We start from the raw sequence: 12,775 nt of genomic DNA on the forward strand, positions 1-12,775 counted from the left end.
CACACACACACACACACACACACACACACACACACAGTCACCTCCCTTGCTCATTCACCATACTCACTCCTGTCCCTTGTCTCACCTCAGTCAATTACTTCCTCATTTTACTCGTTGGCTCATCTTACTCAGCTGACACGCCTCATTCACCTCACTGACTGACTCAGGCAGGAAAGAACCAAGGAAGAGAGGAAAGCACAGTCACCCAGGAGCAGCACTACATCCAGTGAGTGGATGGTGAGCGCCCCCACCTACCACCAACCTGGCCTAAAAATGTTCGTCCTTTTCCAATTTATTTCACGTAGCTCAGCGGCAGAAAATTTCAAATACGTTTCAAAAGGTTATTGGGGAGAATTGCGACTGACCATTTTTTCAGTTAACCATTTTTTTAGTTAACCATTTTTTGAGTTAACCATTCTTTTAGTTAACCATTTTTTTTTTAGTTAACCATTTTTTGAGTTAACAGTTTTTTTAGTTAACCATTTTTTTTAGTTAACCATTTTTTGTGTTAACAGTTTTTTGTGTTAACCATTTTTGAATTAACCATTTTTGAGTTACCAGTACCATTTTCTTAGTTAACAACTTTTTGAGTTAACCGTTTTTGAGTTAACCATTTTTTGAGTTAACCATTTTTTGAGTTAACCATTTTTTGAGTTAACCATTTTTTGAGTTAACCATTTTTTGAGTTAACCATTTTTTGAGTTAACCATTTTTTGAGTTAACCATTTCTTTGAGTCAATCATTTTTTTTAGTTAAGTATTTTTTTTAGTTAACCATTTTTTTTGTTTAAACATTTTTGAGTTAACCTTTTTTTTTTTTTTAGTTATATAACCATTTTTTGAGATAACCATTTTTTAGTTAACCATTTTTTTCAGTCATGCGAGAGAGATACTATGGCAGCGGTTGGTGTATTTTGGGGTTATATAATTCAGGAAATATTTACTCCTGCAGCCAAGCCAATAACTATACAGTATAACACAAGGTTCATCATTTATCTGTACAAGTTTAGGAATTTATCAAAAATACAAGACTTGGCAAAACTTGGTGTGGTTTGTTGTATATTACCGAAAAAATGTTAAAGTCAATCTGTCTATCTACCTATTGCCACACGCCTTAATCCAGTAAGGGGTGGCCACAAACAAATCACCTCCATGTCGCCCTGTCCCCCGCCATTTCGCTGCCCTCCCCCCAGCTCACACCCCTCTCTCATACACCTCTCCACTCCATCCCTCCATCTCATCCTCGTATTATAAGGACAGGTTAGGGTTCAGGTTTTGGTCTGATGGGAACTGAGGGCTTCCAACTGGGGCTTCCAACTGGGGCTTCCAACTGAGGCTTCCAACTGAGGCTTCCAACTGAGGCTTCCAACTGGGGCTTCCAACTGGGGCTTCCATCTGAGGCTTCCAACTGAGGCTTCCAACTGGGGCTTCCAACTGAGGCTTCCAACTGGGGCTTCCAACTGAGGCTTCCAACTGAGGCTTCCAACTGAGGCTTCCAATTGGGGCTTCCAACTGGAGGCTTCCAACTGGGGGCTTCCAAATGAGGGCTTCCAACTGGGGGCTTTCAACTGGGGGCTTCCAACTAGGGCCTCCAACTGGGGGCTTCTAACTAGGGCTTCCAACTGGGGGCTTCCAACTGGGGGCTTCCAACTGGGGCTTCCAACTGGGGGCTTCCAACTGGGGGCTTCCAACTGAGGGCTTCCAACTGGGGCTTCCAACTGGGGCTTTCAACTGAGGGCTTCCATCTGAGGCTTCCAACTGAGGCTTCCAACTGGGGCTTCCAACTGGGGCTTCCAACTGAGGCTTCCAACTGGGGCTTCCAACTGGGGCTTCCAACTGGGGCTTCCAGCGTTACGACTGGGCTCTTTTTCCAGTCACTTGACCTAAAATTGCCATATCTTCATCCTGAAATAACTCTATCAGTACATTAACACTACAATATGATGCCAGTCACGAAGAAGTGCTGTGAAAAGGATGTAGAAAGAGACTATAATGCACACCAGAATGACGGTGGGGGGGGGGGAAAGACGGCAAAATGAACACAGTGACTAGGCAACTCTCTCTCTCTCTCTCTCACTTCCATCAACCAGCCAGTATTCCTAACCTGAGAGAGGCTTGGAATCTTCATCTGCTGATAGATGTGTTATATGCATGGATATTTGTGTGTGTGTGTGTGTGTGTGTGTGTGTGTGTGTGTGTGTGAGAGAGAGAGAGAGAGAGAGAGAGAGAGAGAGAGAGAGAATGAGGTGTACAATCAACCAAACAAGTCTGGGTCATCTTCTGGCACGTATCCTTCTGCCACACACACGACACATTGTGATATATGGGCCGCCCTGTTATTATAAGTCTAATATTGTCCTTGCTAATTATTACCACTCGATATCGCATAAATCGTCACTTGTTGGCTGTTGTACAATAAAATATATATATATATATATATATATATATATATATATATATATATATATATATATATATATATATATATTTAATTATCATCAGCCGTTTGAGTGTCCACTGCAGGACCGGCCTATCCCGACCGAAGTAGGGACGATACAGCCAATGTATCTCTACCAAGTGGCTTAGGCTGTCTGGTAGAGATTGTATGTAGGGTGAGAAGTGCTTGTACAGTAAGTGTGATTGTAGTGTTTTAGTGACTTTGGATGTGTGTGTAGTCTGTGAACCAAGTGTAATCGGCCCGCGCAAGCCTACTGGGTGCAATCATACTTTACAGTATGCGACACTAGTTCAACCACAGCACCCCTGGTGTCCGCCAAAGCAGTACATGGCCGGGAGAACGCTTCCAATGTTAATTACCCTGGAGGGGCGCGAACCCTCGCTATCCAGTGTACGAAAACGCACACTTTACCGCTGTACCACAGAGGCTCATATAGATAGATAGATAGATAGATTTTTTTGAGAGAGACTGACAAATGTGGAAGTGAAGGAGCATTGTGGTGTGGATATGGATGTGGTAGAAAGTGTTAGGAGAAATTACACTGAGGTGGTTTGGCCATGTGGAGAGGATGGAGAGCGGGAGACTAACGAGGAGAGTGTATGTGAGTGAGAATAATGTGGAGTTATGTGGAGAGAGAGACTGACAAATGAGGACGTGAAGGACTGTTGTGGTGTGGATGTGATGGATAGTGTTAGGAGAAATACACTGAGGTGGTTTGGCCATGTGGAGAGGATGGAGAGCGAGAGACTGACGAGGAGAATGTATGCGAGTGAGGTGGAGGGAGGGAGAGGGAGGGGGAGGCCGTGGATGAGATGGAGTGGAAAGGTACATGAGAGAGGGGTGTGTGGGCTGGGGGGAGGGCAGTGAAATAGCGGGGGACAGGGCGACATGGAGGCGATGTATTTGTGGCCACTTCTTAGGGGATAGGATGTCTGGGTTGAGAGAGAGAGAGAGAGAGAGAGAGAGAGAGAGAGAGAGAGAGAGAGAGAGAGACTACTGACTGCAGGACACCACAAGCACTGACAAAAAACTTCACCATAAACCTTCCTCTCTTCCTCCCTTTCACCTTCTTTCTCCCTTCCCTCCTCTTTCCTTCTTCTTCTCTTCTTTCCTCCTCCTCCTCCTTCTTTCTCTTTTCCCTCCTCCTTCTCTCTCTTTCTCTTTTTCTTCCTCCTGCTCTTTCCGTCCTCCTCCTTCTTGTTTCTCTTGTCCCTCCTCCTTCTAATTATTCCTTTTTCCCTTCCCCTCCTCCTCCTCCTTCTTTTTCTTTTCGCTTCCCCTTCTTCTTTCCCCTTTCCTCCTCCTCCTCCTCCTCCTTTCCCTCTTCCTTCCCCAACTTTTCCCTCCTTCTTTTTCTCTCCTCCTCCTCCTTCTTTCTCTTTCCCCCTAGTTGTCCTTCCTTCTCTTTTCCCTCCTTCCCCATCTCCTTCTTTCTCCTTTCCTTCCTCCTCCCCATCCTCCTCCTCCTCCTTTTTCCTCTTCCTCCTCCTACTTCTCCCTCTTACTCTCTCTCTCCTTCTCCTCTTTCATTCTCTTTTCCCTCCTCCTCCATGTCCTCCTCGTCCTCGTGCTTGTTGGGTTGGAGGGGCAGAGTGAGCAGCGTGTATTCATCAGCGTGCCTGAAGGCCAGCTCATCAGTGTAATGGTGGGGCAATATCTGCACACCCTGGCATCTCCTTGCAGCCCTCCTGTCCCGCCCCACCACACCCGACCACTGGCTACCACACTGGTTTGGTCTAGAATTGCAGCCCAGTGAGTGTGGTAAATAATAATAATAATAATAATAATAATAATAATAATAATAATAATAATAATAATAATATCCTGTTCCGCCCCACCACACCCGACCACTGGCTAGCACCCTGTTTTGGTCTAGAATTTCAGGCCAGTGAATGAGGGTAAATAATAATAATAATAATAATAATGATAATAATAACAATAATAATAATAATAATAATATCCTGTCCCGCCCCACCACACCCAACCACTGGCTACCACACTGTTTTGGTCTCGAATTTCAGGCCAGTGAGTGTGGTAAATAATAATAATAAAAATAATGATGATGATAATAATAATAATAATAATAATAATAATAATAATAATGATGATCAGTCTGTCTATCTATAGCCAGACATAATCCCGTTAGGGGTGGCCGATTGACTTAAAGTTAGTGGTTTTGCGGGGAGGGGCACTAACCCTCCGCCAACCCACTTGTTGACACGTAGGGAACACGTATGTGATGGTTATGGTTACCACCCAGCGTTGTATATGGTTTCCTGGCTTACAGGAAAAAATTAGGCTTGTCAATGTAAAGCCACCTGAAAAGGAAAGAAGAGAAAAAGTGACAGAAAAGATGGGAGAAATAGGAAGAAGGGAGGACAGACACAGAAAAAGAATGATGAAGGTGAAGAAAGCAGTAGGCAACACTATATCTGTATCAAGTGCGTGGATGATGGTGGCCACCACCTACCACCATAATAATAATAGTACAGTAATAATAATGATAATAATGATGATAGTAGTAGTAGTAGTAGTAGTGACTGCTGATCTGGTAATGAACGTCACCTTGCAAATCTTGCATCGTCATCTTTCCACCAAATTTGGCTAAAATCTTATCAGAACAGATTTATTTTAATAACCCCTCACACACACCGACTTTGGCCTTGACCTGTGACCTTGACCTCTGAGTATTTGTCCTAAAGAGCCAGTCACTTCACTTCAGTCTTATCCTCCAGCCTTGCCCCAGGTTTATCTATAATGAATACTGTTGATATTCTCTCTCTCTCTCTCTCTCTCTCTCTCTTAAACTTTCACCTAGCCCTCGAGCCTTTACCTTTTATTTACTTTCCTTAAAACACACACACACACACACACACACACACGTTTCGTTCTAGGTTGTCACTCAATCCTTCCACCTAGGTAGGTTAAAATCGGATAAAAACTGAGTTATCTCATGGTAGGAACTATTCTCTCTTAACCCTTAAAATGCCCGCCGCTGGACCTCCCACCTCGCCACCCCCCCACCCCACCATCGGGCCGCTACCACACCACCACCCCAGGAGGACACAACGGTGGGGTTAGTGACCCAGGTCAAGAGGGTCCCCGGGACACTACTGTCCTGAGCCCCTGTTCCCCGCAACTGCCCCAACACCAGGTGACCGGAGAAAGTCAACTACCTTGCGGGCTGGACAACCATCATCAGAATTGGGGTGGGACTGAACAAGATTCAGTCCCAGGTAACACCGTGTTGACGGCTATTGTTACACCCTCAAGGGCAGGAGGCCCAAGGGCAGGAGGCCCAAGGCTACGGCCTAAAGAGTGTACCAGGGTAGAGAGACTCTCGGCTACGGCCTTAGTACACTCTGGAGAGAGAGTTGCCCCTGTGCATCCCTCTCCTGCTGTTCTATCCTACGGGAGCAACACTGCGCCGACGGCCCCTGTACCTGGTGGGGAAGGAGCGGCCACTGTATGCCCTTCAGTTGCTTCTCGTCGGGAAGATCAGCTCCCGGCTACAGCCAAAGTACGTACCAGGGTAGAGAGGCCCTTGGCTATCGTACGTGCAGCTTTTCCTTACTACGGGAGCAACACTACGCCTATGGCCCCTGTACTCCCTTCAGTTGCTCCTTGTAAGGCGGGTAGGTTTACGGCCCTGGCCAAAGCACGTACCAGGGTAGAGAGGCCCTTGAAGGTAGCATCAGTACGTACCAGAGAGAGTGTGGCTCCTGTGCCCCCTACTCCTGCTTTTCCCTACTACGGGAGCAACACCGCGCCAATGGCCCCTGTACGTGGTGGGGAAGGAGCGGCCACTGTACACCCTTCAGTTGCTCCTTGTACAACGGGTAGGCTCATGGCCACAGCCAAAGTACGTACCAGGGTAAGGCGACCCAAGGCTCCGGCCTCAGGACGTACCGGAGAGGACACGGGCTACATGAATCCTTCTCCTGCCTCTTCCCCCTGGGGGAGCCCTTCGTCACCACCCGGGAGTGTTGCCCTGGAGGTGTCGCTAGAGTGGTGGCAAGGCCCGATACCGGACCTACCTCCTACGCCTGGGAGATCCTTGTTCCTGCCCGAGACCCGATGGATAAGTTGCTGCAGCCCAGCCCTGTCGGCGCCTATCCCCATAGGCGCCCGCAGTCCCTGGACCCCCAGGCCAGATCCACAGGCTCCCGACAAGGGCAACCCAGGCTCCCTCACCCCACGGAGCCAGAGACAACAGGCCCGACTCCTCCAGCTGTTCGGCCCCAGTCCCGAGGGCCACCTCTCAGGTCGAGGCCCCCAGACAGGAGGGCCTCCCTGCACCCCACCGACGAGGCTCCGACTCGAGGGCCATCTCTCAGGTCGAGGCCCCCAGACAGGAGGGCCTCTCTGCACCTCACCGACGAGTGGGACCCGGGCAGTGACTCCCCGGCGGGTAGTATATTGCCCTCTGCAGGCTGGGTCCCCCTAGGGTTCTCCCCTCACGTCCCTGCTATGGAGTGAACATTATCCAGGAGATACAGGTAAATAGTGACGCCCCTTGTGCTGAGAACAAACCAGGGGAAATAACAGTGAACAGTGACCGAGTGAAGACCAGTGTAAAACCAGTGACAGTTACTATTAGTCCAAAAGAACTCAGTGCCCGGCAGGACAGAGAATGAACATTAATGTAATTGTATGAGTCCCCCAGTAAAAGAACTTTCTGTGACTGAATAGAGACTAGGGAATGCGGGCAAATCAAAAGCCTGTGTGTAAGTGTCGCCGCGACTAAGTGACTATGTCAAGTGTCGCGATCCGCACCCTGTCTTATTTATAGTAGTATTTCCCCCACGGACTTTTAATCTTGTTTATTCCCTTTGTTTTCGACTAAGTGTATATCCTGCCTAAAAGTGACATACGGGTATTAACATATATAATTCAGGACATCATTGTATGAGCATTGTATTGTGTACTAAGCGTGACTGTATCTTGTGGTGTTGAAGGTTAACTCTGTGTCCCTGTCTCCTGTATCTCAAATATCACTCTGTGTTTTATTGTAACGGTTAGAATTAAGGCAATAGATGTGTTAAGGTATACTGCCTGGTTTTTATGTCCTGTTCCTTTGTGGGTGCTTTACTTCCGGTCCGGAAAGAGGACCCCACTTCAGTCGCTAGTGTTTTTGGGACGAGAAGTCGACCTAAAAATACCAGCATAACACTGGTGGCAAGCGGTGGTTCTGGATCCGAGTAAAAGCACGTAGGAACGATAAAAGGAAACTTGCACAATGGCAGCCAAACCGCACATTCAGTTGCCGAAATTCAACCCGGACCAGTGTGACATCGAAATGTATTTAGATATGGTCAAACCCCTCTTAGACATAGGGTTCGACTTGGACAAAGAAAAGATTGCAGTCACATTGCCTAACCTGGGTAAAATATTCGCCACCGTCACACCAAAAATCGTCCCAGAACTGACATGGGACCAATTCTCACAAATTATGAGACAGGCTTTCATGCCTTCCATAGGCAAAGTTGTCGCTCTCTCTCAACTCGACGCCCTCACCTACGACGGTAACCTAGACGACACATTCGTCCAGGCTCGGCACCTTGTCAGCGCCGCTTATCCCGAGGCAACCACAAATACTCGGGATATACACACATTCAATGCCCTGCTGAGGATTGTCCCTAGCACTGCCAGGGAGCATTTCTCCATCTATGATCCCTCGGGGAACATGGACCAGGACCTGCAACTCGTCAGACGTCTCCATGCCGCCCATCCCATACCACAACCACTGCACGCGGTGACAAGATTAACCACAAACCAGAACCCCCCACCAAAACCAAAACCGCCGCCTCACCGGTCACCCACGGAGCCGCCTCCTACTACGCCTAGGGCTTACCCGCAGAAGAAACGCCCCAACCCCATTAATCAAGGCAACCTCATCACGATAAATCCTTGGGAGTTTACGGCTTGCAGTCGCACCTGCCCCCTGCACGACATAAGAGAGCAGCTCAAGGCAAGCAGGCGCAGGAGTTTTAACCAAGGGCGTAAGAAAGTCTCCTCCTTGGACGACGACGCCCCAGAAGACGACGCGCCGCCACTAGCCTACCCAGGACCGGACGACAAGGAACTCGACGACCACGCCCAACCTCAGCAGATGGATTTTTAGGCCCGCCCCCCCCACCTCCCCACGGTGGCGGGGGCCACTTCACACAGCTACAGACCCCCAGTCTACAACAAAATTTGGCTGAACGGGGTTAAGGCATGACTACTGGTAGACACGGGAGCAGCCAGGTTATGCCTCTACTCCCACTTCTACTCCCGCCACACCTCTGCCTTCGGCCCTCTTCTCCCCACCTCAGCCAACTTCGTAGATGTGGGGGATGGCCCCCTACCCATCCGTGGGGAAACACGGGCCCTTCAAACCAACACTTACCAACGAGTATCCACCAACCACCCATTCATCATATTTGATTCCACCTGTAATCAATATAATGGATATCTTGGGCTGGACCTCCTCCAAAAACTCCACGCGACCATCGACTGTCATCAGCACCGCCTCCACTTCAGTCCAGCCCGCCCCAACCAAGCATCAATCAACAACAAAAAAATCTGGAAGACAAAAGAAGAACAACACCACCTCCCCCACACCACCCAGACACACACACTCCCCGGACACTCACCTGCAAGCACCCACCTGTACATATGACCCCAGCCCAACCTCACTCAATGCCTCACTTCATTCCCCTCCATCCCCACCCACCACTTCACGTCTTCTGGACCCCTCCCCATCTTTTCCTGCCACTATCGCTTCCACAATCACCATTCCACCCCACCACGAAGCTTGGGTCAAACTTAACAGACCCTCAGGTACCTCCGTCCTTTTTTCACCATCCATACCCACCGGACCACTCTCCTGTTTATTGTCCCCCACCTTCCTTCCCCCACATGCCCATGAGATCTGTATCGCAAACCTTGCCACAACACCACTAACTCTACCGCGAGGACTCATCATTGGCAACACGGATGAAGCCGAACCATGCCAAGCACCACCCCCTGATCATCCCACTCTCCCCGACTTACCATCACATCTATCCCCTTCCCAAACCAACAGTTTCCGACAACTCCTCCTGGACTTTCAGGACCTATTCTCATCCAGCCCAACAGACCTTGGCCACACTACTTATCTCAGCCACGAGATACATACGACCGGACCTCCCATTCGCCAGCCACGACGCCGAAAAAATCCGAAACAACAGGCAGAAGAAGACCGGCAGGTCCGGGATATGCTTGATCCCGGTGTTATCTCCAACTCCACTAGCCCGTGGTCCTCACCTGTTGTATTCGTGCGAAAGAAAAACGGGACCATGCGCTTTTGCATCGATTACCGCAGAGTGAACGACGTTACTATCAAAGACGCTACGCCCCAACCCAGGATTGACAAGCACAAGACCGCCTTCTCAACATCGAACGGGAAGCATTACGAATTCAACGTTCTTCCCTTTGGACTCTGCAATGCCCCCGCCACATTTTCCCGCCTAATGGAGTCTGTTCTGAGCGGGCTAACCTGGGAGACTTGTTTGGCGTACCTAGATGACGTCATCGTTTTCAGTCACACCTGGGCCGACCACCTCCACCGCCTCAAACAGGTTTTCCAACGCATATGCCAGGCTGGCTCAAACTGAAACCCACAAAGTGCGTCTTGGCCAAAAGATCAGTTTCTTTCCTTGGACACCTAATTGATGCTGAAGGCATCTCCCCTGACCCAGACAAACTACACGCGATCACCGACATCCCCCTACCTCGCGACGTACACGAAACTAGAGCCTTCCTAGGCCTAACTTCATACTACAGGCGGTTCGTAAAAGGATTTGCAGACATCGCCAAACCCCTACACGACCTAACAAAGAAAGATGAACCATTCATATGGATAGAACCAAAGAAAACTGCATTCACCACCCTCAAGTCCAAGCTGACCTCTGCCCCCGTCGTCGCTTTCCCAGATTACAACCTCCCATTCCGTCTATATACCAATGTCTCACTCATTGCCATAGGGGCTGTCCTTGCCCAAGTGCAAAACGGCCACGAGCATATCATCGCCTGTGCCAGCTGCACCTTAAACCCTGCAGAAAGAAATTACGTGGCCACCAAACACGAGTGCCTCAGAATCATCTGGTCCCTCGATTACTTCCGTTCCTGTATCTCAGGCACCCATGTGATAGTCATTACGGACCATCAATCCCTACAGTGGTTACACCAGTCCAACACCACCAACGCACAACTCATACGATGGCGAGAAGCACTCGAGGAGTACGATTTCGAGATCTCATATCGACCAGGCAAGCTCCACACAAATGCTGACGCCCTGTCCCGTCTACCCATCAATGCAATCTCCGCAGAGCCAGACCTGATCCAAATGTGGCACAACAAACAACACCCTACCTGGATCCCACCGAACACATTTGCCAAACTCCACCCTCACGGCGAGCACCTGTTTGATCCCAACGGACACATCGTCCTAAGCCCTACCACCGCCCACGACACTATGCTGCACCTCCATGCCAACAATGGCATCCACCTGGGGACTAAGAAACTCCTACAAGTCTTTAGTGACATGTACTGGACACCTAACCCATCTACCATTGCCAAGAACATCATACAATCCTGCCGCGCCTGTGCTTTGGGGAAGGACATCACTCGCACACCCGGCCCTTCAGGAAAATTAACAGTGCACAAACCTTGGCAACTGCTTTCCCTAGACGTCGTCGGCCCCCTCACACCCAAAGCAGGGTACAAATACATTATCACATTCGTGGATGTGTATTCAAAGTTTATCATCGCATGCCCCGCCAAAGATCACAGTGCAGTATCAGTCGCCGACGCTCTCACTCGCCATGTCTTCCCTTATTTTGGCATTCCCCAAGCACTGCACTCGGATAATGCCCCAGAATTCATTGGCAAAGTCTGGGAAGAACTGGCAAATATATTTGGATACCATATCTCCCACTCATCCCCCTACTGGCCCCAAGGTAACAGCATCTGCGAGAGGAGCCATCGCTCCCTCATGAATCAGCTCCGCACACGCATTATGCAAACAGGGAATGACGATTGGCCTGCCCACTTCAAGATTATCCAATGAGGCCTAAATACATGCCCACGAAAAGACGGGATAACACCACATGAGCAAGTTTTGGGGGAAACCCCGCTCCTCCTACCCGTCCGCCACCACCTCCACCCACCCACCCCTCCCTCCACTACCGACCCTCTCCACCACCTCAAACGCCGCCTCAACCACCTACACACCCAACAGGACCTGGTACCCGACACCAACCACTCCAACCCATACAAACCTGCTCAGTCTGTCGTCGTAGTGCACCTTCCCGCCCCCACCAAGAACTCCCCCAGGTTCAATGGCCCCTTCAAAATTATTTGAGTCCCCAACCCCCACCTAGTAATCATTGACCAACAAGGACAACACCGCACATACCAAAATCACCACATGCGACCCTTCCACCCACCCAACGATGACCACCCCTGCACCCGCGCACCCTGCACCTCTTCCCGCACACCTGTACACACCAAGCCTTCCGAGAATTACCCCCCAGCCTCCTACTCCTACTCCTTCTCACCCCTACCCTCCACCTCACCAATGGCCAGCCCTCCCCCCAACACACCCGATCAACACACCACCGTCTACACCACCGCCACCGCCCAACACCGCCAACTCCTCACAGCCCACAACTCACCTCCCTACCACCTCTCCACACACCACTTCCCGCGCCACACTGCCTCCACCGCCTACATCACCACCACCGCCCAAAGCCACCACCTCCTCACAGCTCACCACTCACCACCCTACCACCTGTACACCCACCATCCCCCTCCCCCATGACCATTCTCATTATACGCGCCACACCGCATCCCCACTCGCCTCCCCTCTAACGGCCGCATGCCCTCACCACCGCCACGTGCACAACCACCCTCACCACCCACACCCACACTCACTACCACCACCACATCAGGACCCCTTTCATGCCCACCCTCCAGGTACACTCCAAAACCACCTCCCATTGCACGCCCATCCCGCCACCCACCACCATGAACCCCCCCTACCCCAAACACCTCCCCCATAGCCCTCCCCCTCTACCAAGCACGATGGAATCCTCCCAAGTCCCAATTCCCCAAGGTACAACGCTCCTCGCACCGACCCATCCCCCATAAAACCACCAATCTCCCGTCACTCTCCAGCATTCAACTTATATCTCCTCACCAGGCACCATTCTCTGAGATGAAAGTCACCAGGGTGCACTGGCTACCCCACGACCGCCCACATGTCAGAATCCGAGGGACCCCCCACCTTCTC

The sequence above is a fragment of the Coenobita brevimanus genome, chromosome 9 (genome assembly GCF_032717465.1).
Source record: "Coenobita brevimanus isolate Jiangsu-jjx chromosome 9, ASM3271746v2, whole genome shotgun sequence".
Lineage (NCBI taxonomy): Eukaryota > Metazoa > Arthropoda > Malacostraca > Decapoda > Coenobitidae > Coenobita > Coenobita brevimanus.